The 27755-nt window shown below is 47.0% G+C and overlaps 8 non-coding genes and 2 pseudogenes across 8 annotated transcripts; 6 read left to right on the top strand and 4 right to left on the bottom strand.

The window, feature by feature from the left end:
* Positions 1-74: 74 nt before the first annotated feature.
* On the bottom strand, positions 75-211 carry LOC148631113 (U1 spliceosomal RNA; annotated as a pseudogene).
* A 5285-nt stretch (positions 212-5496) lies between these two features.
* LOC148631114 (U5 spliceosomal RNA) lies at positions 5497-5612 on the top strand. The gene has a single exon (XR_015934893.1). It is a non-coding gene; the product is annotated as a U5 spliceosomal RNA (small nuclear RNA).
* A 230-nt stretch (positions 5613-5842) lies between these two features.
* On the top strand, positions 5843-5984 carry LOC148631115 (U4 spliceosomal RNA). The gene has a single exon (XR_015934899.1). It is a non-coding gene; the product is annotated as a U4 spliceosomal RNA (small nuclear RNA).
* Positions 5985-7317: 1333 nt separating this feature from the next.
* LOC148631116 (U4 spliceosomal RNA) lies at positions 7318-7459 on the top strand. Its single transcript, XR_015934905.1, has one exon. It is a non-coding gene; the product is annotated as a U4 spliceosomal RNA (small nuclear RNA).
* A 3764-nt stretch (positions 7460-11223) lies between these two features.
* LOC148631117 (5S ribosomal RNA) lies at positions 11224-11342 on the bottom strand (annotated as a pseudogene).
* Positions 11343-13137: 1795 nt separating this feature from the next.
* Positions 13138-13301, top strand: LOC148631118 (U1 spliceosomal RNA). Its single transcript, XR_015934908.1, has one exon. It is a non-coding gene; the product is annotated as a U1 spliceosomal RNA (small nuclear RNA).
* A 636-nt stretch (positions 13302-13937) lies between these two features.
* On the bottom strand, positions 13938-14056 carry LOC148631119 (5S ribosomal RNA). Its single transcript, XR_015934881.1, has one exon. It is a non-coding gene; the product is annotated as a 5S ribosomal RNA (ribosomal RNA).
* A 1807-nt stretch (positions 14057-15863) lies between these two features.
* Positions 15864-16026, top strand: LOC148631120 (U1 spliceosomal RNA). The gene has a single exon (XR_015934897.1). It is a non-coding gene; the product is annotated as a U1 spliceosomal RNA (small nuclear RNA).
* Positions 16027-16660: 634 nt separating this feature from the next.
* LOC148631121 (5S ribosomal RNA) lies at positions 16661-16779 on the bottom strand. The gene has a single exon (XR_015934882.1). It is a non-coding gene; the product is annotated as a 5S ribosomal RNA (ribosomal RNA).
* A 1292-nt stretch (positions 16780-18071) lies between these two features.
* Positions 18072-18213, top strand: LOC148631122 (U4 spliceosomal RNA). The gene has a single exon (XR_015934895.1). It is a non-coding gene; the product is annotated as a U4 spliceosomal RNA (small nuclear RNA).
* Positions 18214-27755: the final 9542 nt, after the last annotated feature.

A 27755-nucleotide genomic window follows, 5' to 3' on the forward strand; every position in this document is an offset into this window, starting at 1 on the left:
AACCGGGATCCTTCCGCAGCCACGCAGCTCGTGGTGTCCTAACCCTCCCGTATCTGATTTTGGACCAAGCACATCAGGGGAGAGCGCGAACGCAGTCCCCCACTACCAGAAATTATGCAGTCGAGATTCCCACATTTGGGGAATTCGCAGGGGTCAGCACAGCCGGAGTGCAATGGCCGAGCCTCGCCCTGGGTGAACCGATTTTCAGTTTTTAAGAACTTTATTTTCTTTTCACAAAAAAATACAGGACATCACAAATCAGAAAGCTTTACATTAATATACATACTTAAAACAGTATATATGATCACATCTCATTACATTTTGACACGGTAACAGTTACATAGCAACAATTTTCTTTTTTTCTGGTGCAAATCACATTCTTTACTTAAACATGATAATGTTTTTCACAGTTTCTTGAGATATTGACCTATGCTCTCTATTTCCCACAGATTTTCTGCTTCCTCCCTCCCTACTCTCCACAGATCTCTGAGGTAATAGTTCTCTCGGGTGATGAACAGGGCCAGGCTACCTGCTGCCTTGACTGGGATCTCGATGCCTTTGAACAGCCCCATGTTCCTCAATCTCCACAGGGCGTCTTTCCCACTGTTCGCCACGGCCCAGATCCTGTCAAACACGTCAGGAGGAAGTTTGACAGGAGAGATGCCGTATATGACGAAAGCAGCGGTCAGGGTAAATTGGGGCGAGAGAGCCTGCAACCAATCTTCAAACTGTGCCCAGAAGGCCTTAGCAAAAAAACAGGACCACAGGAGATGGGTCACAGTCTCCTCCTCGCCGCAGCCCACCCTAACGCAGCGAGGGCTGGGGGTGAGGCCCCTAGGGTACAAGAAAGTTCGTACCGGTAAGCACTGGTGGACGACACTCCAGGCTAAATCTCTGTGAATGTTGCACAGAAACTTAGAGGATGTGTGTTTCCACACCTTCCTTGTTTGGGCTGATGTTAAAATGCCCACAGGGGTCTGCCTATTGTTCTGGGGTGCAACGAAATCTTCCAGTTTTTGGACGCTGACATCTCGGAGGGGAATATGGCCAATTGGGTGAGATCTTAGAAAACTTTTAACTGTCCCATAAATTGCAGGGCATGTGTCAGAGAGTGGGACGTCCAGCTTGGGTCTGACACCCCACACTCTGAACACCTCCCTACCTACCCAGAGCCTGGAAAAATAAGTCCAGGTACGCGCTGCAGGTGCTGTTGCAAAGCCTCTCAGCACAGAGGCCAGGAAAATGCACAGCAGCTTCGTAGCAATATCTGGGACAGACTTCCCCCCTGAGGGTAGCGGCCTGTACATTATTTCCCTTCTGAGTCTTTCCTGCTTCCCACCCCATAGAAATTGAAACATCAATCTCCTCAGCACCGCCGCAACACGGTGTGGGATTGGGAAGGTAGAAGCCAGAAAATTCAAGACAGGCAAGAGCTCGGCTTTGATGACCAGCACCTTCCCTGTCATGGTGAGGTCTCGGTCCTTCCATTGCATCAGTTTTTTGTTTAAGATTGGCAATTTGTTCTGCCAATTTACTGTTCCCATCTCTTCTCCAAAATACACCCCCAGGACCTTAATTCTCTTCTCTTGCAGCCTGAGATCATGTTCTTCTTTTGGCTCCCTCCAGTTCTGATAAAACATCTCACTCTTAGATTTGTTAATTTTTGTGGAGGAAGACAAAGAGAACCGATCACAGCACTGCAGAGCTCTGCTAATTGAGGCATTGTCAGAGAGGAGCAGGGTGACGTCATCCATGTATAGAGATGTCTTTACCTCTCCTCCCCCACTTCCAGGCACTGGTATCCCATTAATGGCCTGATCCTGGCGCAAGGCACAGGCTAAGGGCTCCATAGCCAAAACGAATAACAAGGGGGATAATGGGCAGCCCTGCCTCACCCCTGAACAGACTTCAAAGGGGCGTGATCTATTGCCATTAACCATTACTCTGCTGTTGCTACCTGTGTACAGCAGGTTAATCCACTTTCTCATGATGGGGCCAAACTTCATGTGCTCAAGTACCGATGTTAAGTACTGCCGGTTTAGGCGGTCAAAGGCCTTTTCTAGGTCTACACCTAAAATGCACAGAGGGAGGGAGCGATCCTCAGAGTACAGACAGACATCCCTCAACAAGGCCAGGTTGTCGCTCATCAGGCGTCCTGCTATCCCACAAGTCTGTTCTTTCCCTACCAGTGAGGCCACTACATTTTGTAGGCGCAGGAAAAGGGCTTTGGACAGGATCTTAGTGTCCACGCCTAACAGGCTGAGGGGTCTCCAGTTCTTTATGTCATTCTTTGCTCCTTTCTTAAACAAGAGAGAGATAGTGCCTTCTCTTAAGGAGTCAGGCAGCAATTCTGTCTTATAGCTTTCCTCGAATAGGAGCAGTAGCGGATCCTGAAGCAGATCCCAAAAGGTGCAGTAAAATTCTTTAGGGAGCCCGTCAGCACCCGGAGTTTTCCCCTTCTGTAAGCTCTCCATAGCCTGTCTCAGCTCTTCTACTGTCAAATCCCTCTCAAGTACTTCCCTATCTTCTTCACTCAAAACGTTTTCTAGCTTTGAAGTAAAAAAATGAATTTCTTCATCCTTTACCTCTGTAGAGCTGTACAGTCTTGAGTAGAAGGCCTCGGTGCAGGAGAGGATAGCACTCGGCTCTGTTCTCTCTCATCCCTCCTCATCAACTACACTTTCCATGACAGACTTGGAGCCTACCACTTTCCTGAAAAAGAAGCGAGTACACTTCTCATTTTCTTCCAAGAACTGCACTCTGCTTCTTAACAGCACTCTTCGACTACTTTCTTCGGCTATGCTCCGGATGTCCTTTTTTAAAAGGGTGATATCCTCGAGCACATCGAAGCCACTGTGCAGCATCGTGTAGAGATGCTGCAGCTGCCTCTGTTTCCTGGCTAGCACTCCTCTCCGTCTGGCAGCAGCCTTCCTTCCCTCAGCCATGAAAAAGGCCTTTGTCCTCACCTTCACCTCCTCCCACCACTCTCCTACTGACCCGTACAGACACTGCAAGGACAGCCACTGTGATAGTTTCTCCTTGTAGCGGGATACTACCCCCTCGTTCTCTAGCAGCTTTGTGTTGAGTTTCCAGAGGCCTGGGCCAAAGACAGTCCCGCCCTGGAGTTCCACTCTACACCCTAAAGTCTGATGATCAGAGAAGAAGACAGGCTGAAGAGTGACCCCAACAACTTTCACTTTCTCTCTGAGACAAAGCAATAGTCAATTCTGGAGCTGCTATTCCTCCCTGACCATGTATATCCTGCTGTTGTGGGATATATACATCTATATGTGTCTGAGAGTTTAAAGTCTTGAACTAAGTTTTGCAGGGCCAGTGAGCTGGAATCCAATTTTATCGGAGAGCTAGACTGCCTGTCTGTGTGCTCTAAGATACAATTAAAATCCCCTCCCACTATCACGTCTGTGCTACTTAACAATAGGGGAGAGAGTGCCTTGAGTAGCTCCACCCTTCCTCCCACGTCAGTAGGACAATACACATTGATTAGCCGCAGGTTAACGGTCCCCCATTCCACATCCACACACAGCAACCTGCCATCTATGACCCTCTGAATACTTTTCAATTTGAATGCCCATCCTTTGAAAAAAATGGCCACGCCAGAGGCTCTGTTGTTATTGTCCCCTGACCAATCAGAAGGCCCTTTATCCCACCTATCTTCAAAGCTTTTATACCTCTCTTGATAGGCTAAAGCACACTCCTGCAACATCAACACATCTCCCTCTCTCTGCTGGAGGTAATCAAAGACAGACTGGCATTTAACTCTGTCATTGATACCTCTGGTGTTAAGAGAAATTATGTTTAGAGCCATATTACATAAGAAAGTGGAACCAGTCTTTACAAAACACATTTCTCTTCTGTCTCACCTGTTACCTTCTTCTTTTTCTTTTTCTTCTTACCAATTTCCTGCCAGCCATCCTCTGAATGAGCCTTCATCATGGTGGCAGCAGTAAAAGCGTTCACAGAGTCCATTTCAAGGAAGGGGGTAGAGGGAGGGCTGGAGGGGTTCCAGCTGTCCCCATCACCATGCTCTCCTTCCTCCTCGCTCGGGGAGAAAACAGAGTCATTTTTCCTTTTCCTCAAGTCCAGCTCCTGGGAGCACTGAGGGGAAAGGGGTGCAGCCGATGCACCAGTCTCCTCTTCCCCCTCACCCACCAGCTGCTGCAGACCCTTTGTAATGGACTGGATGAAGGAGAGGAGGGCATCTGTAGCACTTGCAGAGTCTGAGAAAAGCAGCTCCGCTGAATCCTGGGTATCCTCGCTGGACCCGCTCCACCGGGGGGCCCCACACTGGCACTCGTTCTGAGGAGCAGGAGTGGGGGAGGGGTCCTCGCTGTTCTCGGGGGTTTTCAAACCCTCGTGCTTGTCTGGTGCAGTCTGCGGTTGTGGGAGCGTAGTGGATTTCTCTTCCACCGGCCCCGGAGCCACAGCAGGACTGATCCTGGCTGGAGGCTGAGACTCTTTGTCCAACAAGGGTTCTTTGTTTGACTTGTTGTTTGCTTTGGCTTTTCGGGCCGGTTTGGCTGAAACAAGCACTGCCTCATCCTTTCTCATTTTGAGTTTATTGGCGTAGGCGTGAGGGCAGTTCTTAAAAACGTGTCCTTCCGAGCCACATAAATTGCACTTTGGCAGCATTGAACAGTCAGAGGCTAAATGTCCCTGTTTGCCACAGGTCTTGCAGCATTTCACAGTGCAGGACGATGCCAGGTGTCCCACAGCACCACAGCGCCGACACACCTTTGGTTGTCCCACATAAAAAACATAGCCATTGCAGGCGCCCAGCTGGATTGTAGAGGGCAGGTGCCTTAAGCCTCCATTTACATTGTCCGGTAGCAAGCGAACCTCGAATTTCCTTGCTCCTGTTTTTATACCGTCAACATCTCTAACCTCAGTTCCATGGTGGACGGTGCAGTACTGCTTAAGCCAGGTCTTTGCCAGTTCCGAGAACATAACAACATGCACCGTTTTCCTCTCTCTCTGTGTCAGAGGCTGCAAGTTGATCTTCTCAAGGGCAGGAACTTTCCCTCTTTTTGCCTCAAACACATCCACACATTGTTCAAACAGAGAATAGGTAGCAAAAACAACCTCAAATGCTTTCTGACCTGGGAGAGCGAAGATGAAATCCAAGTGCCGAGGTTCAAAGCCAAGTTCCTTCTGTAACACTTTTCTGCTGAACTGCATACGATCCATGAAGAGGTCATCCAAAAGCTCAAAACGTACAGCATTCTTGCGGGATCCAAAAGTTGCCATCTCAAACTGCAAAACAAACACTGCTTCCACAAAACAAGAAAACAATCCAACTACTCCAACTACAGGCTGATCAAGGTATCTCCCCTGCCAGGTAAGCCGAGAGCCGCAGGCGATGAGCCCGGAGCTGAACGGGCCCCACTGGCTCGTTTGTAAGGCCAGGTGCATTGCCAACCACGACCGGCAGGGCAGAGGCCTTGAAGGCGGCCTGGGCTCCTGCAGCTGTCCAGCCACGCACTCTGTTTCTCTTCATCTCGTACAAATCTTTTGCCTTTTACTAAAGATTTCCAAGGAGAGGAGCATGAATGAGTTCCATACAATTTTTGTGCTTCCCTGCCTTCGGGTGGGGCGCAGCTGGGCTGGTCAAAGAGAGAAAACAAAACCGCTCACAATCGCTCTTATTACGGCGACTGTGGCCGTCTGCTCTGCGAGTCCTCGGTCTCCGCCTGTCTGATTGGCGCTCTTTCCTTTGGGAGGCGGGAAGTGTCCGGCCGCAAATATGAAGCGTTACAGCAACGACATGCCATGAGACGATTGATAACGATTTCCATAGGATCCCCGCGGTTGCCTGGCAACCGTCAGCTTTGCGCAGTGGCAGTATCGTAGCCTGTGAGGTTTAGCCAAGGCGCGATTATTGCTAGTTGAAAACTTTTCCCAATACCCCGCTTCCGCCGGTTTGCAATACAATCGGCGAAAGCAATTTTTGACAGTCTCGTCAGAGACTGAGCAAGGTGTTTAAAGACAGATTTTGTCATGGTAACATCATGGTAGAAAGAAACGAGCTTGTTACGTCTCAACAGAAACGCTCTTTAGCTCTTTCAGCGTTATGCAGAGAACAGCGTCTGTCGAGATCACTTTTGAGTCAGCGCGAAACGCCGTGTGCTGTCAGTTTGATTTCATATTGCTCGTAGCGGCGCCCGGCTTTTGTCTGTCAAATGTTAGGTTGCGCTTCTTCATGCTGCATCGTCGGCATGAGTGGAGCTTTTTAAATGTCTGTACTTACTGCGCCCCATAAGAAATCGTTTGTCCCCGTTCAAAAGAGATTGTGCAATGTCCTGCAGCGTTCGCAAAGCAAACCTTTGACAGTTTGAAAAGAGGAATTTATTCTGCTTCCTGTGCGTGCAGTAGTTACAAAGTTGAACGTCTTTACACGATCTGCTGCAGTTTTCAGTGGGCGGGCTTTGTCAGATGGCATGGAAAAACGCACTGTGTTTCGGCTCGGGAAATATCATGAGCAGTGTCCTGCATGTTTTCTGTGTATAGCTGTCTTTTAACGCATACAGAATTCATTCGAAATCACTGATTTCTCCAATTAACAAGGGTCCCTTTTTGAACCTGCGAGAAGCATTCTTTCAATGTAACAGAGTTACTCCGAGGAAAGGCAGCATGACATTGAGAGTAACTCAAGCTTTCAGCACCCGTATCGGACTGCGTGTATGCAGACACCGCTCAGAATCCCCTGTAAGATTCTCCCTCACTTCCGTTGTGCAGTGCTTTACCTCTTTCAAAAGGCTTCACTTTCCTAGTCACATTCCAAGGCTCATCGAACCCGGGCTGTTTCCTCCAGCGGTATAGTATTGCAGTGAGACAGCACGATGCCTGCAAGACTATGTCACGCTAAACGCCACAAATTGTGTTTGTCCGTTCGTGTCAGTCGTCCTGCAGCCACGGGAAGTGGGACACAAACATGCTGCAATGCTTTCAGGACGTTAGGATTTGTTTATGCAACATCCGAGAAGAGTACTTGTGGCTTGAATGTGAACTGTACGTGCCCGCCCCCTTTCCTCTGTAGTGCATGAGTTCCTCCCGGCATGCCCTTCGTCATTGTTCTGTCATCTTGTATTTAAAGGGTTGTATTTCTGCTGCTGAAAATAAGCAACGGTTTTCTCACAACGCCCTTTGTTCCCGACGGAGCCCTTGTCTGTCATGAAATTCTTCAAAACCTCAAGCTAGAAGAAGAAGAAGACGACAAATATGAAGCGTTACCGCAACGACATGCCATGAGACGATCGATAACGATTTCCATAGGATCCCCGCGGTTGCCTGGCAACCGTCAGCTTTGCGCAGTGGCAGTATCGTAGCCTGTGAGGTTTAGCCGAGGCGCAATTATTGCTAGTTGAAAACTTTTCCCAATACCCCGCTTCCGCCGGTTTGCAATACAATCGTCGAAAGCAATTTTTGACAGTCTCGTCAGTGCGTGACATAGTCTTGCAGGCATCGTGCTGTCTAACTGCAATACTATACCGCTGGAGGAATTAGCCCGGGTTCAATGAGCCTTGGAATGTGACTAGGAAAGTGAAGCCTTTTGAAAGAGGTAATGTCGACGCTTTTTTTACAGAGTACCAAAAAAGCGTCTTTTTTGAAGGCCTGGGCACTGAGCATTGTTGGTTCAGTGGTAGAATTCTTGCTTCTCACGCGGGAGGCTCTGGTTCGATTCCCAGCCAAAGCAGTGGCTTTTGCAGCGAGCGGCTCCATCACTTGCATCCCCTTGCAACTCGCAACTGAAAACCCACTGAAGCTAAGCAGGTGAGCCAGGTCAGTACCCGGATGAGGGTGAGCTACAGGGAAAAACAAAGTTTCCAGCTGGAAGCGGTGTTAATGGTGCCGGCGGGGGGGCGCTCACCCTGAGGTCTGTGCGGGTCCCAATGCCCCAGCATAGTGACGGAGACGCTGTGTTGTAAAAGGGCGCTGTCTCTTGGATGAGATGTAAAACTGAGGTCACAACGCTCTGTGGTCATTAAAAATGACCACCAAAACCTTTGACAAAAGCTCTTGGTAATTGATGGTCTTCAATAATGCTTCTCCTTTAGGTACATTTTAAATCAGCTGAAAAATGCTGTGAAATGGGGGGTCACTTCACGCCAGTGTAGGATTTGGGTTACAAGAACTATAAAACTGCACGAGAAAGCCCGTACACTGAATTACACGGCTTTCAATTCAAAGGAGGGCAAAAGAAATTCCCTGAGTTCGATTTTTTGCAGCACAGAGAGGATTGCTGTCGTGAGGCTGGTTAGCTCAGTTGGTTAGAGCTAATAACACCAAAGTTGTGGGTTCGAGTCCCGTACGGGCCAGGTCCTTTTCTCCTCTCTTACAAAAGCTGTTAGGTTCCTTTCCGTGGTGAGATGGGTTGTCATGCAACGCTGCTACATAGTGCCGACAGACAATTAAATGACAAAAATGAAGAGAGTTAAAGCAGCTGGAAAGATTTTCTTACAACTTTTGAGCTGACACAGTTTTGGAAAATGTTTTCTTCACGCTGCACTGTACCACATAGGCAGCCAAGAGTCTCCAAAACAAAACAGAATTGACAGTCATATAATGTCCATTAACCCCGGTTTTAAACACAGCATCATGTCTGCCATCATAAGAATATGAGTCCAATATTTTAGAATATAGTCAGAATGTCTTCTAACCTTACCTGTGGTGTCTTTAATCCCTATTGCTCAATGCATGATGTACGTACTGCATACATGTGTCTTGAGAATGAGGAATGGGCCCCTAAGACATTTACCTGTTTCACAAATGATCGTATTTTACTAGAGATTCTGTTTGGGATTCAGATGTGCATTCGGACAGCAATTCCTTTCAAGAAATGATACGTTCTGGATGAGGTCAAAGGTGCTGGAACACTGTATTTAGGATGTATTTGCAGTGATTGTGTCTCCTGCTTCAACGCAGTGATATATAGATGTGCTCCTGTAATTTATTGGTACATGCCCAGGGCAGTAAGTTGTCTGAGGATTTATTTCCAGACGGCATAGAGCAGTGAAGCAGTGAAGTAGTGCAACACACTGGATCATTATATTATTAGAATCTATTCTACTTAAATTATTACATTATACACAACTTGAGCTCTCAGCACCGTACTGAGCCCAGGTGTTTTTCTAAAGCTGTCAGGTGCAGTTCATTTACATGAAGGAAATCTCTTACTGGGTACGATTACAATGCAGTAAGTAGCACAGACTACTTAGGGAGTAGGCTGATGTGTTTAAAAAAAACCAGCGCCAGGCAGGAGTCGAACCTCCAAACTCCTAATCCATAGTCAGACACATTATCCATTGCACCACTGGCCCTCGTGTGACACTGCAGGGCTGTAACCCAGTGAGCTTAGCACTGCAACTAGTAAAATATTACCCCCGGTCCATTCTTTTCCAAAAGTGAGAAACACCTGTTTTCTACATTTTGTCTGTTTTAAAACCATATCTCTTTAAACCAAACCAAGAGTTTGTCTTTTGCACTGATATTCTGATTCATTTCGATTTCAAAGAAAAAAAAAACATTACCTTCCAAAGCATCATAAAATTGTCCCTTCCTCCAGATTCTACTTCTCTCTTGTAGTAGTACAGCAGACCTTTCCAGGTGAGAAGATCACAGAGTCCGAAATGAGCTTCCTCCATCAAGCAAAGTACCTGAACTTGACTCTGTCATCATAAAAGCGCCCCTGTAATAAAGAAATTAAATCCGAAATCAAGAGGGCAGTTGCCTACTGAAGTTCAAGAAGTCATAAATTTTAACCTAGCAACATATTAAAGGCTGCATCTATACAATTACGATTCTAGAAATGCTCACCAGATTACGTTTTAAGAAAGAACTGTGCCTCAGGTTCCGCCGAGATCTTAACTCGGATGGCAGGATTCAGAGTCTGGAGTGTGGAATGATGGCGCACGGAGGGTCCACATACTGTGGATCCCTCAGTGATCTTCCACGTGTTCAAACCGCCAGCGTGTGACTCCCCTATCCCCGTGACCTCATTGCTCTGCTCTCGCCTCTGTGCAGCTGAGCCCGACTCATGGTAAAGTGGAAAAAAATATGCCCTCAACGTGAGATTTACTCTGGAGTGAGGATAGTTGTTACCTTCTTATCGTTGAAACGGATGTATGTGATGTGGCGACTAGGTTCTTCTCCATTAGCAGGCTTAAGGTTAAAGAAAAAAACATTGCTGACTTCTTTTTTTTTTGCCAGCCGCGAGCGCTGATTAGCGAGGTTTGTATTTCATGTTTTGCAAGTTGCATCCATTTTAAGAAAAACAAGTCGTTCAAGACAGGAAATGAATACTTGCATTTAATTAAGTCTAGACGTATGCGGTTGTCCATAATGACCAGTTCTGTTCGAGAACACAGAACAAAAAAAGGCACCGCTGGGATTCGGACCCAGGATTTTCTGTTTACTAGACAGGCGCTTTAACCAACTAAGCCACGGCGCCCCGGGAGTGCTGTCCTTTTGCAGCCACTTGGACACACCACTCAGACACATCTGCATTCGGTGTGTGCTCCGCCTGCTCGCTGAGCAAGTTGCCACCTTTACATACAATAGCAACATCGACACCAAGAGAAAGGATGACAAATGGCTTTTATCTGGAACTTTTCATGTCCAAGGAGCTCAATGTGCTTTCTGTGTACAACAGAGCCACTGAACTCCACACTGGCCACTGAACCACAGCAGTGGCTTGCTGGCTTGACATCTCCCAAGGAAAATGTTGAAATCGCATGTGGAACAGGAAAATGACCCTCGAGTATGAGGGAAAAAAAAGAAAAAGATCAACTGGAGTGCGCCAACCCATGTCAGGACATCCCAGTTTCCTAGACGAGGTGGCCGAGTGGTTACTGTATGCTGAGTCTAAAGACAGTTTCACCCGTTTTCTGATTGCTCGGTTCTGTACCAGTGCAGACATGTCAAACAGTGAATGGCTGTACCTCTATTGTATCCGTGCTCAATGAATGAAATTGGTAACAAATGAATATATGTCTAGTTATACGAAAAACGAGTGGTTTATCGACTCATCTTCATTTGCAGATTTAGAGGCAGCTTCGATATTCGTTTTACAGATGGTTTTTTTTTTTTTTAATATGGGTCACACACATGCCACAGCAACAAAACATCTCTAGAGGTGAGGCTATAGATCACCTTTCCATCCTGCAGGTTTTCCTCCCAAAGCCTACCCCTGCTGGCCGGGAGAGCAAAAGCTTACAGCACCTGGTATTCCCAGGCAGTCTCCCATCCAAGTACTAACCAGGCCCAACGCTGCTTAGCTTCCGAGATCAGACAAGATCGGGCATGTTCAGGGTGGTGTGGCCGTAAGCGAAAGCCTCGGCACCTGACTCGCTACTTGAAGCTGTGTGTGGCGGGGGTTCCGTGCCCCCCGAGCGGGACTGAAGGATCGTTCGTGTGCAACTCTTTGGAAAGGAGCTGCTTTCCAAATCGCATTGCGTGCCTGGATGTTGGCGAATGCGCTCCCTTGTGTTGGCTCGTCCCGCACTGGAGGAGGACAAACAATCTGCACGGAGGAGCACCAGGCAAGTCTTCACCAGACAAAAACCTCCAGTGCACAGCACTCTGGAAACATTTCGGGGTATTTCAGCACGTAAAGCGCACCGGTCCAACACGTCGGCCGGGCGCGCGGCGCCTCCGCCCTCTTGTGGCCTTGCGGCGTCAGAGCAAGAGGCTCCTTCTCGCTGCCCTTCCGCTGTGTTGCAGGGCCCCGAGAGGGAACCCGGAGCGCGCACTTTGTGGGGGGCGGGGGACCGCGTTCGCGCTCTGCCCCCGGTCTCTTGCGCGAGTACTAAATCTCACGGACAGGGGGGCCTCGTCATTGATTGTTACAGGTGAGACGGGGATTAGGAGGAGACCCCGACTGATGGGTAAAGGGGAGCACTAACACCAGAGGGACACCCCCGGCGTCTCTTTTTGAGAGACGCCCTGGGGTTTCCTAATGGCCAAGGAGGGTCAGGACCTCGGTTTGACGCCTCCCCCGAAGGACGGCGCCTGTTTGTGCAGCAGAGTGTCGCCATCAGGAGGCTGGGGCGTAAGAGAGCCACACAGCCCGCAGGGTGAGCGCTCCCTACTGGTCCCAGTCACACCTCTTGCAGGAGCAGCAGCAACCGGAGCTTTTCCGGGGTGGAATCTCCCATCCGGGTGCCGGCCAGGCTCACACCTGCTGGGCTGCCCCGGGGGTGAGCCCAGTCGAGAGTCGCAGGGCCAGATCTAGTCACCGGGGAGAAACGATACAAGTGAAGGATTGCTCGGCTCTCGGCACTTGAAAAGACCGACAAATGTCTCGTTCCCGCCGGAGCTGAATGTACCCGCATGTGTGGTGTCGTCTTCTTCCCCCGCCCCGCTGTGTTTGCTGTATTGTCTCTGAAGCCGGCCCCCCCGAGACGAGACGGGCTGTTCCTGTGCCCCAATTAACACTTTACAGGTGCCATTCCCCGGCATTGTGGCCATTGTCGGTGCTCACACGCGATAAGATAAGGCGGAGGAGAGCGGGGCATGCCCAGCGGCAGACATTCAAGGAGGGGGCAGTGCGAGGTGAGGTGAGGTGCGACACGCCGGAGCCCCGACGCAGCTAATGCGGAGCACTTGTTGGACTGGTATCGAAAGGACGTGTGCGCACGGAGCGAGCCTTCCCTGCGGCGGAGCGCGGGAACTTTCTCCCCCCCTCCCGCTGCAGGAGTTGTGTGCACTGCAGCGGTGCCGAGAGAAAAGCACAGAAGGCAGCAGGCTCAGGAGAGCAGGTAAGAGACGGAGCCTTGTGGGCAGGCGAGCAGGCCCGTTTTTTGGAAATTGCTGAAAAGGTTTGTTCGGTGTGTGGCAGGCGCACGTCGCGAGCTTGCGTGGCGATCTGCCGGTCTGGAGTTATGCAAATGAGGCCGAATTGCATCCCGGGACATGCTGCGAATGCGCAACGGCGACTGCAGATGTGTAGGAAACGGCGCGCTCGTTTTCTCGTTTTGCCCACACTTTTGAGTGTTAGTGTGGCGTGTGAGTGTGTGAAAGAGTGGGCCCAGCAGGAGGCGGTGGCGTGCGGGGCGAGGAGTTGGCCTAGGCTGCGCGATTTGTGCTGTGGGTGCGGACCGCTTGCAGGGGCCTGTTTAACTCATACTTACCTGGCAGGGGAGATACCTTGATCAAGAAGGAGGTTCACCCAGCGCGAGGCTCGGCCATTGCACTCCGGCTGTGCTGACCCCTGCGAATTCCCCAAATGTGGGAATCTCGACTGCATAATTTCTGGTAGTGGGGGACTGCGTTCGCGCTCTCCCCTGATGTGCTTGGTCCAAAATCAGATACAGGAGGGTTAGGACACCACGAGCTGCGTGGCTGCGGAAGGATCCCGGTTCGACAGGAGTGGACGCCGCTGCTGGTTCTCGCTGGCTTTTAGTTAGGGGTCTGGAGAAGCATCTCAAGCTAGTTCCACTACTCCTTCCGGACGTTCATTCCCTTTTCAAAGTCAGTCGTTTTGCTGTAGTCTGCGTTCTTTAGGCTGATTATCGAGGTTAGCCTTTATTTGGTCATGGGGGGCCTCGGTACTGTATGCTGAGTCTAAAGACAGTTTCACCCGTTTTCTGATTGCTCGGTTCTGTACCAGTGCAGACATGTCAAACAGTGAATGGCTGTACCTCTATTGTATCCGTGCTCAATGAATGAAATCGGTAACAAATGAATATATGTCTAGTTATACGAAAAACGAGTGGTTTATCGACTCATCTTCATTTGCAGATTTAGAGGCAGCTTCGATATTCGTTTTACAGACGTTTTTTTTTTTTTGAATATGGGTCACACACATGCCACAGCAACAAAACATCTCTAGAGATGAGGCTATAGATCACCTTTCCATCCTGCAGGTTTTCCTCCCAAAGCCTACGGCACCAACGGCGACCCCTGCTGGCCGGGAGAGCAAAAGCTTACAGCACCTGGTATTCCCAGGCAGTCTCCCATCCAAGTACTAACCAGGCCCAACGCTGCTTAGCTTCCGAGATCAGACGAGATCGGGCGTGTTCAGGGTGGTGTGGCCGTAAGCGAAAACCCCAGCGCCTGACTCGCTACTTGAAGCTGTGTGTGGCGGGGGTTCCGTGCCCCCCGAGCGGGACTGAAGGATCGTTCGTGTGCAACTCTTTGGAAAGGAGCTGCTTTCCAAATCGCATTGCGTGCCTGGATGTTGGCGAATGCGCTTCCTTGTGTTGGCTCATCCCGCACTGGAGGAGGACAAACAATCTGCACGGAGGAGCACCAGGCAAGTCTTCACCAGACAAAAACCTCCAGTGCACAGCACTCTGGAAACATTTCGGGGCTTTCGCGTGTTTATTTCAGCACGTAAAGCGCATCGGTCCAACACGTCGGCCGGGCGCGTGGCGCCTCCGCCCTCTTGTGGCCTTGCGGCGTCAGAGCAAGAGGCTCCTTCTCGCTGCCCTTCCGCTGTGTTGCAGGGCCCCGAGAGGGAACCCGGAGCGCGCACTTTGTGGGGGGCGGGGGACCGCGTTCGCGCTCTGCCCCCGGTCTCTTGCGCGAGTACTAAATCTCACGGACAGGGGGGCCTCGTCATTGATTGTTACAGGTGAGACGGGGATTAGGAGGAGACCCCGACTGATGGGTAAAGGGGAGCACTAACACCAGAGGGACACCCCCGGCGTCTCTTTTTGAGAGACGCCCTGGGGATTCCTAATGGCCAAGGAGGGTCGGGACCTCGGTTTGACGCCTCCCCCGAAGGACGGCGCCTGTTTGTGCAGCAGAGTGTCGCCTTCAGGAGGCTGGGGCGTAAGAGAGCCACACAGCCCGCAGGGTGAGCGCTCCCTACTGGTCCCAGTCACACCTCTTGCAGGAGCAGCAGCAACCGGAGCTTTTCCGGGGTGGAATCTCCCATCCGGGTGCCGGCCAGGCTCACACCTGCTGGGCTGCCCCGGGGGTGAGCCCAGTCGAGAGTCGCAGGGCCAGATCTAGTCACCGGGGAGAAACGATACAAGTGAAGGATTGCTCGGCTCTCTGCACTTGAAAAGACCGACAAATGTCTCGTTCCCGCCGGAGCTGAATGTACCCGCATGTGTGGTGTCGTCTTCTTCCCCCGCCCCGCTGTGTTTGCTGTATTGTCTCTGAAGCCGGCCCCCCCGAGACGAGACGGGCTGTTCCTGTGCCCCAATTAACACTTTACAGGTGCCATTCCCCGGCATTGTGGCCATTGTCGGTGCTCACATGCGATAAGATAAGGCGGAGGAGAGCGGGGCATGCCCAGCGGCAGACATTCAAGGAGGGGGCAGTGCGAGGTGAGGTGAGGTGCGACACGCCGGAGCCCCGACGCAGCTAATGCGGAGCACTTGTTGGACTGGCATCGAAAGGACGTGTGCGCACGGAGCGAGCCTTCCCTGCGGCGGAGCGCGGGAACTTTCTCCCCCCCTCCCGCTGCAGGAGTTGTGTGCACTGCAGCGGTGCCGAGAGAAAAGCACAGAAGGCAGCAGGCTCTGGAGAGCAGGTAAGAGACGGAGCCTTGTGGGCAGGCGAGCAGGCCCGTTTTTTGGAAATTGCTGAAAAGGTTTGTTCGGTGTGTGGCAGGCGCACGTCGCGAGCTTGCGTGGCGATCTGCCGGTCTGGAGTTATGCAAATGAGGCCGAATTGCATCCCGGGACATGCTGCGAATGCGCAACGGCGACTGCAGATGTGTAGGAAACGGCGCGCTCGTTTTCTCGTTTTGCCCACACTTTTGAGTGTTAGTGTGGCGTGTGAGTGTGTGAAAGAGTGGGCCCAGCAGGAGGCGGTGGCGTGCGGGGCGAGGAGGTGGCCTAGGCTGCGCGATTTGTGCTGTGGGTGCGGGCCGCTTGCAGGGGCCTGTTTAACTCATACTTACCTGGCAGGGGAGATACCTTGATCAAGAAGGAGGTTCACCCAGGGCGAGGCTCAGCCATTGCACTCCGGCTGTGCTGACCCCTGCGAATTCCCCAAATGTGGGAATCTCGACTGCATAATTTCTGGTAGTGGGGGACTGCGTTCGCGCTTCTCCTGATGTGCTTGGTCCAAAATCAGATACGGGAGGGTTAGGACACCACGAGCTGCGTGGCTGCGGAAGGATCCCGGTTCGACAGGAGTGGACGCCGCTGCTGGTTCTCGCTGGCTTTTATTTAGGGGTCCGGAGAAGCATCTCAAGCTAGTTCCACTACTCCTTCCGGACGTTCATTCCCTTTTCAAAGTCAGTCATTTTGCTGTAGTCTGCGTTCTTTAGGCTGATTATCGAGGTTAGCCTTTATTTGGTCATGGGGGGCCTCGGTACTGTATGCTGAGTCTAAAGACAGTTTCACCCGTTTTCTGATTGCTCGGTTCTGTACCAGTGCAGACATGTCAAACAGTGAATGGCTGTACCTCTATTGTATCCGTGCTCAATGAATGAAATCGGTAACAAATGAATATATGTCTAGTTATACGAAAAACGAGTGGTTTATCGACTCATCTTCATTTGCAGATTTAGAGGCAGCTTCGATATTCGTTTTACAGACGGGTTTTTTTTTTTGAATATGGGTCACACATGCCACAGCAACAAAACATCTCTAGAGATGAGGCTATAGATCACCTTTCCATCCTGCAGGTTTTCCTCCCAAAGCCTACGGCACCAATGGCGACCCCTGCTGGCCGGGAGAGCAAAAGCTTACAGCACCTGGTATTCCCAGGCAGTCTCCCATCCAAGTACTAACCAGGCCCGACGCTGCTTAGCTTCCGAGATCAGACGAGATCGGGCGTGTTCAGGGTGGTGTGGCCGTAAGCGAAAGCCCTGGCGCCTGACTCGCTACTTGAAGCTGTGTGTGGCGGGGGTTCCGTGCCCCCCGAGCGGGACTGAAGGATCGTTCGTGTGCAACTCTTTGGAAAGGAGCTGCTTTCCAAATCGCATTGCGTGCCTGGATGTTGGCGAATGCACTCCCTTGTGTTGGCTCGTCCCGCACTTGAGGAGGACAAACAATCTGCACGGAGGAGCACCAGGCAAGTCTTCAGTGCACAGCACTCTGGAAACATTTCGGGGCTGTCGCGTGTTTATTTCAGCACGTAAAGCGCACCGGTCCAACACGTCGGCCGGGCGCGCGGCGCCTCCGCCCTGTTGCTGCCCCTGCAGCTGCTTCACTTTTCCCTTTAGTTGCCATCGATTTTTTTGTAGTGCTATACATATACGATTGAGGTATCTTAGAGTTCTCCTTCGAAGACCCAGCACTCTCTTTTCTTTTCCCAGTGTTACTCATATCGGACTTTTTAAACCTAAAAAAAAATCGTTTTTTTTTCTTTCAATTATAACTGAAGTTTAAACAACTAGTGTTAAGTCCTTATTTTTCTGTAGTCAAAAAAAGCAAAAATTAACATTCAGGTCATGAAAAACTCAAAAAAACTCCCCAACCACTAAACTTTACCTCCCACCTGAGCGCCATCTTGAACGCCCCTACCACCAGAGAATGCTCACGATTTCGGAAGCTGTCTCCGGGACGTGCTGATTCCACACATCCTGAATAAATCATGATATTGTTAGTTGCTGTAGCTAGACGTTCAAATGAGTTTCATGGCCAGATGGACTGTTTCCTCCAGCGGTATAATATTGCAGTGAGACAGCACGATGCCTGCAAGACTATGTCACGCTAAACGCCACAGATTGTGTTTGTCCGTTCGTGTCACTCGTCCCGCAGCCACGGGAAGTGGGACACAAACATGCTGCAATGCTTTCAAGACGTTAGGATTTGTTTGTGCAACATCCAAGAAGAGTACTTGTGGCTTGAATGTGAACTGTACGTGCCCGCCCCCTTTCCTCTGTAGTGCATGAGTTCCTCCCGGCATGCCCTTCGTCATTGTTCTGTCATCTTGTATTTAAAGGGTTGTATTTCTGCTGCTGAAAATAAGCAACGGTTTTCTCACAACGCCCTTTGTTCCCAACGGAGCCCTTGTCTGTCATGAAATTCTTCAAAACCTCAAGCTAGAAGAAGAAGAAGACGACAAATATGAAGCGTTATAGCAACGACATGCCATGAGACGATCGATAACGATTTCCATAGGATCCCCGCGGTTGCCTGGCAACCGTCAGCTTTGCGCAGTGGCAGTATCGTAGCCTGTGAGGTTTAGCCGAGGCGCGATTATTGCTAGTTGAAAACTTTTCCCAATACCCCGCTTCCGCCGGTTTGCAATACAATCGGCGAAAGCAATTTTTGACAGTCTCGTCAGAGACTGAGCAAGGTGTTTAAAGACAGATTTGGTCACGGTGATATCATGGTAGAAAGAAACGAGCTTGTTACGTGTCAACAGAAACGCTCTTTAGCTCTTTCAGCTTTATGCAGAGAACAGCGTCTGTCGAGATTACTTTTGTGTCAGCGCGAAACGCCGTGTGCTGTCAGTATGATTTCATATTGCTCATAGCGGCGCCTGGCTTTTGTCTGTCAAACGTTAGGTTGCGCTTCTTCATGCTGCATCGTCGGCATGAGTGGAGCATTTTAAACGTCTGTACTTACTGCGCCCCATAAGAAATCGTTTGTCCCCATTCAAAAGAGATTGTGCGATGTCCTGCAGCGTTCGCAAAGCAAACCTTTGACAGTTTGAAAAGAGGAATTTATTCTGCTTCCTGTGCGTGCAGTAGTTACAAAGTTGAACGTCTTTACACGATCTGCTGCAGTTTTCAGTGGGTGGGCTTTGTCAAATGGCTTGGAAAAACGCACTGTGTTTCGGCTCGGGAAACATCATGAGCAGTGTCCTGCATGTTTTCTGTGTATAGCTGTCTTTTAACGCATACAGAATTCATTCGAAATCATTGATTTCTCCAATTAACAAGGGTCCCTTTTTGAACCTGCCAGAAGCATTCTTTCAAAGTAACAGATTTACTCCGGGGAAGGGCAGCACGACATTGAGAGTAGCTCAAGCTTTCAGCACCTTTATCTGACTGCATGTATGCAGACACTGCTCAGAATCCCCTGTAAGATTCTCCTTCAATTCCGTTTTGCAGTGCTTTAGCTCTTTCAAAAGGCTTCGCTTTGCTAGTCACAATCCAAGGCTCATGACAGCATTTGAAAACATTCGCAACTGCGTTGGCCGGGAATCGAACCTGGGTTAACTGCTTTGAAGGCAGCTATGCGCAACACTGGCTCGCTCCAGAATAAGTCTCGCGTCGAGGGCATATTTTTTTCCATTTTACCGTGAGTCGGGCTCAGCTGCACAGAGGAGAGAGCAGAGCAATGAGGTCACGGGGACAGGGGAGTCACACGCTGGCGGTTTGAATACGCGGAAGATCACTGAGGGATCCACAGTATATGGACCCTCCGTGCGCCATCAGTCCGCACTCCGGACTCTGAATCCTGCCATCCGAGTTTAGATCTCGGCGGAACCTGAAGCGCAGTTCCTTCTTAAAACGTAATCTGGTGAGCATTTCTAGAATCGTACTTGTATAGATGCAGCCTTTAATGTGTTGCTAGGTTAAAATTGATGACTTCTTGTATTTCAGTAGGCAACTGCCCTCTTGATTTCGGATTTAATGTCTTTATTACAGGGGCGCTTTTATGAAGACAGAGTCATGTTCAGGTACTTTGCTTGATGGAGGAAGCTCATTTCGGACTCTGTGATCTGCTCACCTGGAAAGGTCTGCTATACTACTACAAGAGAGAAGTAGAGTCTGGAAGAAGGGACAATTTTATGATGCTTTGGAAGATAATGTTTTTTTTTCTTATACTGAAAATGAAAGGTAGTTGTTTCTATATGGACTCAGTCTTTGGAATTTGTATATTTATATATTTCAGTGAACCCTCAGCCATTCCTTCTGTATTGTAATTCAATTTCTCTTTTAAAATTCCTTCCCCACTTCTAGGACCTGCAGTTGCTGAACTCCACAATGGCTTCTATTGGAAAGTCTGTGACTGAGACCAAGTAAGTGTTCACTTTTTTATGAAACCATTATTTATTTAGGAGCAATGAGCAATTCTTATATAAATGCAATAAAATCATTATGCTCAAACTATGAGAGAGAAAATTAAGGATAATTTAAGAAATCAGTCTTAGCTTGTTTCTATACACAGATGGTATTATTTATTTTCAAAGGAAACCCGCGCGGATTCCCCTGGTGTGCAAGATGTACCTGAATACTCTTGATCAGCTTCCTGCTCACTTGAAGAGGGCGTGTATGAAGCACGCCACGGCAGAAAAGATCAGGATGGCCTCTCAACAGGCGAGGGAGGACATGATGAATCACCTGAAGAACGGGGTCATCGTGGATTACCACAGAATAGAGATCGTGTCTGGTGAGGCAAACAGGATAGTGGTTGTAAGACTGCTAGAGTCCTTGGGCCTTTTTGTACATGGGAAGCCTGAAGACACATTGGCAAGGTGAGATATTTTTAATCTGTAAGGCTTCTGTAGTTTCTTTTTGAAATCAGTGTTACAACATATTATGTAAAAGCATGTTGAAAAGAATCTACCTGCATTCCAGCGGCCCTGAGCAAGAGGCCGCTGTCCAGGAGGAAGAGATGCCAGAGGCTGCTCTAGAAACTGAAACAGAAGCGGATAAGGAAGGGGAAGATGTGAGCTCTGAAGAACTCTATCAGCAGTAAGACTTTTTTATTTTTCAGATGTATCTATTTTTTACTAAAATTCTAATTTGTCTTATAGGTATAAAATGTTTAAACCGGTGTTTTATATCCTTACAGGCCCTGAGTAGTTAAAAAGTATCAGCAGGCCGGAAGAGAGTGGCCCAAGCTGGACTCTATAGAAAGCACTCCCTGGATGCTCCTCTCCTGATTGGATTCAAACAGTACCTTACCAAGGATCTGGGAGTGGCAAATTATTCTCAGGAGGTATTTATTTTTTAAAGGCATTTAAAATTAAGCAATGGTATCTTCATTGTAAATGTTTTTATTTCTTAGCTTAAAATTCACCCATGTGAAATGATGTCAGCCATAAACATCATGACTCTATATTTCCTACCTGAATCTATTCTACTTAAATTATTACATTATACACAATTTGAGTTCATTTTAAAAAGTTAAAGGTAATGAAAGGAATGCATTTTCATAAGAAAGATAATACCGATATGCATGTGATAATCTTCCTTATATCATGTAGTGCATCATTTGGACACTTTGTGGGCTTCAAATACAAAGAAAATCATGTTCTATGGTACAAGATAAATACAAAACTTAAGCTTCTTTATAAAGCATAAGCAATCATTTATTACATCGCTTCTTGAATTAAATCTTTTGACAAGAGGTAAGACTTCTGTTACATTTAAACCCATGTTTAGCTGTGTTTTTTAGATTTAACTGAACCAATTTCTGTGTGTGATAATGTCCTTGAATTCTGACAACATCACACTAAATTACATGATATAAAACAGCTAATGTTTCTAGAGATAAAGTTTCTGAGATGCTTCTAATTACTTTTTATTACCAGGGACAGTTTAATTCACCTTGTACAGTACTGTAAGACCAAGATACTTTTTTTAAAAGTTATTTAACATTTTATAGAACTTTGTCTACTATGGCAACATGATGAGCTTGGTGAAACTTGGAAAAATACTGCTTGGCCACTTATCTTAAGATAAAGATAGGATAAAGGTTTATCTTTTGCACCTACCTGACCCCCAGGGAAGGCCAATGCTTTCTAAGTTGATGGTTCCCTACAGTAGACTGTACTTTAATTTCAAACGTAATGTATATTGACCCAAATCAGTTTTGGAATCCAATCTACTGACGAGATGGAGCACATCCTTTTTTCAGGATTTTAGCATCATACGTTTGGTATATTTAGTCCCTAATGCTGAAAGAAATGATCATAGAACATTTGGACACTTTGTGGGCTTGAAATACAAAGCAAATCATGTTCTATGGTACAAGATAAATACAAAACTTAAGCTTTTATTTTAATTAGATTTGTTTATAAAGCATAAGCAATCATTTATTACATTAATATATGTGAAAATAACATTTTAGCATCATACGTTTAGTATATTTAGTCCCTAATGCTGAAAGAAATGATCATAGAACATGACATCTAACCTTACCTGCGGTGTTTTTAATCCCTATTGCTCAATGCACGGTGAAAGCATTCCATACATGTGTCTGACAATGAGGAATGGGCCCCTGAGACAGTCATTTGCCTGTTTCACAAATGATCATATTTTACTAGAGATTCTGTTTGGGATTCAGATGTGCATTCGGACAGCAATCCCTTTCAAGAAATGATACGTTCTGGATGAGGTCAAAGGTGCTGGAACACTGTATCTAGGATGTGTTTGCAGAGACTGTGTGTCTCCTGCTTCAACGCAGTGATAAACAGATGTGCTCCTTTAATTTATTGGTACATGCCCAGGGCAGTAAGCAGTCTGAGGATTTATTTCCAGATGGCATAGAGCAGTGAAGCAGTGAAGTAGTGCAAAACACTGGATCATTATATTATTAGAATCTATTCTACTTAAATTATTACATTATACTCAATTTGAGTTCATTTTAAAAAGTAAAAGGTAATGAAAGGAATGCATTTTCATAAGAAAGATAATACCGATATGCATGTGATAATCTTCTTTATATCATGTAGTGCGTCATTTGGACACTTTGTGGGCTTGAAATACAAGAAAATCATGTTCTATGGTACAAGATAAATACAAAACTTAAGCTTTTATTTTAATTAGATTTGTTTATAAAGCATAAGCAATCATTTATTACATTAATATATGTGAAAATAACATTTTAGCATCATATGTTTAGTATATTTAGTCCCTAATGCCGAAAGAAATGATCATTTGTTTAACATGCACGGGTCTGTCTCAAAGGATGCAGTACTCCTGAAGGGTCTCAAACCCTACATTTCGGATGCCTAGCTGTATCCCTCACATGTGGCACCTCAGAATGACTTCTAACCTTACCTGTGGTGTATTCAGTCCCTATTGTTCAATGCACGGTGTACATACTGCATACATGTGCCTTGAGAATGAGGAATGGGTCCCTGAGACAGTCATTTGCCTGTTTCACAAACAGGGACCTGGACCTAGACCCGGCCCGTACAGGGCTCAAACCCACGACCTTGGCGTTATTAGCACCACGCTCTAACCAACTGAGCTAACCGGCCTCACGACAGTGCTCCTCTCTGTGCTGCAAAAAATCAAACTCAGGGAATTTCTTTTGTCCTCCTTTGAATAGAAAGCCGTTTAATTCAGTGTACGGGCTTTCTCGTGCAGTTTCATGGTTCTTGTAACCCAAATCCTACACTGCCTGAAGTGCCCCCCCATTTCACAGCATTTTTCAGCTGATTTAAAATGTACCTAAAGGAGAAGCATTATTGAAGACCATCAATTACCAAGAGCTTTTGTCAAAGGTTTTGGTGGTCATTTTGAATGACCACAGAGCGCTGTGACCTCGGTTTTACATCTCATCCAAAAGACAGCGCCCTTTTACAACACAGCATCTCCGTCACTATACTGGGGCATTGGGACCCGCACAGACCTCAGGGTGAGCGCCCCACCGCCGGCACCATTAACACCGCTTCCAGCTGGAAGCTTTGTTTTTCCCTGTAGCTCATCCTCATCCAGGTACTGACCTGGCTCACACCTGCTTAGCTTCAGTGGGTTTTCAGTTGCGAGTTGCAAGGGGATGCAAGTGATGGAGCCGCTCACTGCAAAAGCCAGTGCATTGGCCGGGAATCAAACCCGAGCCTCCCGCATGGCAGGCGAGAATTCTACCACTTAACCACCAACGCTCAGTGCCTGGGCCTTCAAAAAAGACGCTTTTTTGGTGCTCTGTGCAAAACGCGTCGACATCTGCTTCCAGCTGCAAAATGCCATTTGCGGACGCTGAAGAACTTATTTCCAAGGCAGCGGGTACAAGCGATTGGGCGTTTTAAAACCACCAGGAACAGCAAAGAGGCGCGCTTCTTTGCTTGTGCCGAAACACACCGACTGAAGGCGGACAACGTAGTCGGCAGGATTGGAACCTGTGCGGGGAGACCCCAATGGATTTCTAGTCCATCGCCTTAACCACTCAGCCACGACTACAGCAAGCCCCACCGCCGCTGCGTTCTTGCTACAATCTTACCTGGATCGCGAGGCGCCGGCGGAAGCCTATTTCAAAGTCGTTCTCCGTTTCAAAAAAACATTTCCAAAATACAAGCCTTGCAGACAGACACGCCTCAGAGGACTTAAGGGTGGCTTCATGTCGGAATGATAAAGTCTCCCCGTCCGGACATGAAAATGCCACTTTGTTACACACAAAAAAAGAATCAACAACAGAGAAATGCCCACAAGCATTTGAAAAGCCGCACCACGTCGCACTTGAAATAGCTCTTACATTAGTGGTAGACACAGGAATCGCCTTTTTATTTACGCTCTTACCAACGCGATGGAAAGCAAAACAAAGCAAAGCAGAGCAAAACAAAACGAACAAACGAAAACCCTCACGTCCCGCACTCGCATATAACGCTGTTACGTGCCCAAGCGGTATTGTACGTCATCCTAGCACTGCACCCCGGGTCGTACGGTATATGGGAACGAGCACACGCCACGAATCGTCTCGAATCACTCCCTACAGCTGTAAGGCGCCTTGAAGCGTGCACCCCCAACATTCTTCTTTGCGCATCTGTGAAAGGTAAACTCTTGAGCAAACTCTGAACCAGCTCTAAAGAAACTAATCCGATTAGACGTTACGTTGACTCATCCTTTAAGGGACCCTTGTTAATTGGAGAAATCAATGATTTCGAATGAATTCTGTATGCGTTAAAAGACAGCTATACACAGAAAACATGCAGGACACTGCTCATGATGTTTCCCGAGCCGAAACACAGTGCGTTTTTCCAAGCCATTTGACAAAGCCCGCCCACTGAAAACTGCAGCAGATCGTGTAAAGGCGTTCAACTTTGTAACTACTGCACGCACAGGAAGCAGAATCAATTCCTCTTTTCAAACTGTCAAAGGTTTGCTGCAGGACATCGCACAATCTCTTTTGAACGGGGACAAACGATTTCTTATGGGGCGCAGTAAGTACAGACGTTTATAAAGCTCCACTCATGCCGACGATGCAGCATGAAGAAGCGCAACCTAACGTTTGACAGACAAAAGCCGGGCGCCGCTACGAGCAATATGAAATCAAACTGACAGCACACGGCGTTTCGCGCTGACTCAAAAGTGATCTCGACAGACGCTGTTCTCTGCATAACGTTGAAAGAGCTAAAGAGCGTTTCTGTTGAGACGTAACCCAGTGGGCAAAAGACATATAATATACGTCTATTAAACGCATACCTTAGATGTCTAAATGTGGTCTACAATTCGTCTAGAATGAAATTCTAATGTACGTCTAAAGTTATACGTCTATGTTTAGACGTTCATTATACATAAATGGTTGGAGTTCTATTATACGGATAAATTTAGAGGACTATTATACATATATGGTTGGAGTTCCGGATAACTTTAGAGGTCTATTATACGGATAACTTTAGAGGTTTATTATACGTATATGGTTAGAGGTCTATTATACGGATAACTTTAGAGGTCTATTATACGTATATGGTTAGAGGTCTTTTATACGGATAACTTTAGAGGTCTATTATACGTATATGGTTAGAGGTCTATTATACGCATAACTTTAGAGGTCTATTATACGTATATGGGTAGAGGTCTATTATACATCAAAGATAGATTTTATAGGTGTAGAAACAAGTAAACCAAGCCAATGATTAGGTTTAGAAATTTATTCTGAAAATACACATTCACACCTGTAACATATGTATTTCAAATTATACATTGTATACAATCAATCAACAATCAACATATGGGCAATAATCATAAAAAACACAACTAGTCTTAAACTTCAGCTACAAATTCTGGTAACATGGCAATATACAGTATAGTAATGACAAACACAAAACTAATTACATTAACACACTAACTCAAAACCACATTTTGATTCAAATATACATTTTAAAATGTACAACTTCTATATTTCCAAGAAAAAAAAATATTACAATGGAAGTTAAGACGATTTTTGTCCACTATTTGCAAACCCTGTCTAATTGTCCTGTTAGAACCAAAAACCTATTATTTTCAGAGTCCAGATCTCCTGGCCCCCTGCCTTGCATATGCATTCTTCAAGTAACACATTGCGTGCTCCTTTATTTCTTTTTCTGTTGATGTAGGGTGGGACTTCAGCACCGCAGCTAGGAGAAAATTATATAATATTACTTCCCAAATAAATGATGATTAATATCTTCTTTAGTATAATCTAAAAAATGAACGGTTTACTAAGCTCAAAGCTGAAATCAATGTATAAAATTTGGCTTGCATCATAGCAGTTGAGCAATAAAGTCTGTCCTAATTAAAGAGTACCCAAAGTTTGAAAGTACAACATAGAATAAGAATAAGAGAAATGGCAAAACGATTTTGTGTCATCTTCCCCATTCACACTATTTTATGTGCCATTTTTTTGCTTATTCACATACTATTTTAATCAAAATAATATTAAGAAAGATCTGTATGTATTCAGATAGTATTATTATTGTTCGTACTTACTCGTCAAAAGAGGATTGCTGAGATATTTGCGGATATACTTCTACGTTTGAAAAACGTGTCCAAAATGGTGACCAACGAATACTAGCAATGCATTGTGGTATATAACCGGAAAATATGCTGGGTTCGATATTTTCTCAACGTATGCGTTTATTAATGTTGTCGATATTATGGTTGAAATTTAACATTGATAATACATCGCGGCTATGTGCCCCCTGCTATGAGCTGATGTGCAATTTTAACGCATGCAGTTAGTAAGGATCGGTCACTGTTGTATGGTATTATATATAATGACATTATGGAATAGGATGGGGACAGGCCTGGCATCACGGGGGGAGGGGGGAATGTCGCCCCTTCAGTTTTGGGCAAAAAGTTTTACCTAACTTAATTTGCGCCCTAAAAAAATAGTTGTACTTTGTCAATGGTCAGACAACACTAAATGACACGAACAGTCACTCAGTCTGTTTGATGGGCAGGAGGGCTATCCGTCCAGGAACAGCACATATTATTGAGTGTCAACATTACGATCCTGTTTGCTCAGGTGGACCGATTCCTTGCAGTAGTTTATCATTATACTTAAAATCGTTATATAACTAGGACTAGTTATAGCAGTCTGTGCTTTCTGTTGGTTTTACAACATTTTTTTCTTAACGATTCAGAACGTCCATGTAGCTGCAAAAATGAACGCTTATGGTACTTTTCGCTCCAGGCAATACAAACCATGAGAGTGACGAAAAATGTGAAACTGAACTTCATCGCAAATACCAGATTGCTAGTCGTTATCTTCTATCATGAAGCACTAATCAATGGCATAGCTGCGAGATTTCATTTGGGTAGCTGCACCGTACAGCTCCGTTTCAACCGAAATATCACTCCCCCCTCAGAATTTCAGACGCCCCCCTACAGATTTTTCCTCGGGCACCGCACACTGATGGGGGACGGGGTGTCCAGGAAATGGTATCAACTTTTGTCAAGAAAATAAAAATAGAAACTCTATAGGCACTCAAACATTTTACTGTTTTTTTTCAGGCAGGTGGCAAGACCCCCTCAGCAAAACCCTTGTATGCCAAGCTGTGGGCATTGATTCGTCGAATATACGTATATTTACGGCGAAATTACGGCTATACGTATATATACGTCGCCTCGACGTATAATCAACGTCGAATTGCAACCGTAAAATTGACGACATGAATAAACGCATATATAACGTCGAAAACACATCTAACACAGTGCCTGAGGCTTT

The sequence above is a fragment of the Lepisosteus platostomus genome, unplaced genomic scaffold, assembly GCF_059453375.1.
Source record: "Lepisosteus platostomus isolate fLepPlt1 unplaced genomic scaffold, fLepPlt1.hap1 Scaffold_80_H1, whole genome shotgun sequence".
Taxonomy (NCBI): domain Eukaryota; kingdom Metazoa; phylum Chordata; class Actinopteri; order Semionotiformes; family Lepisosteidae; genus Lepisosteus; species Lepisosteus platostomus.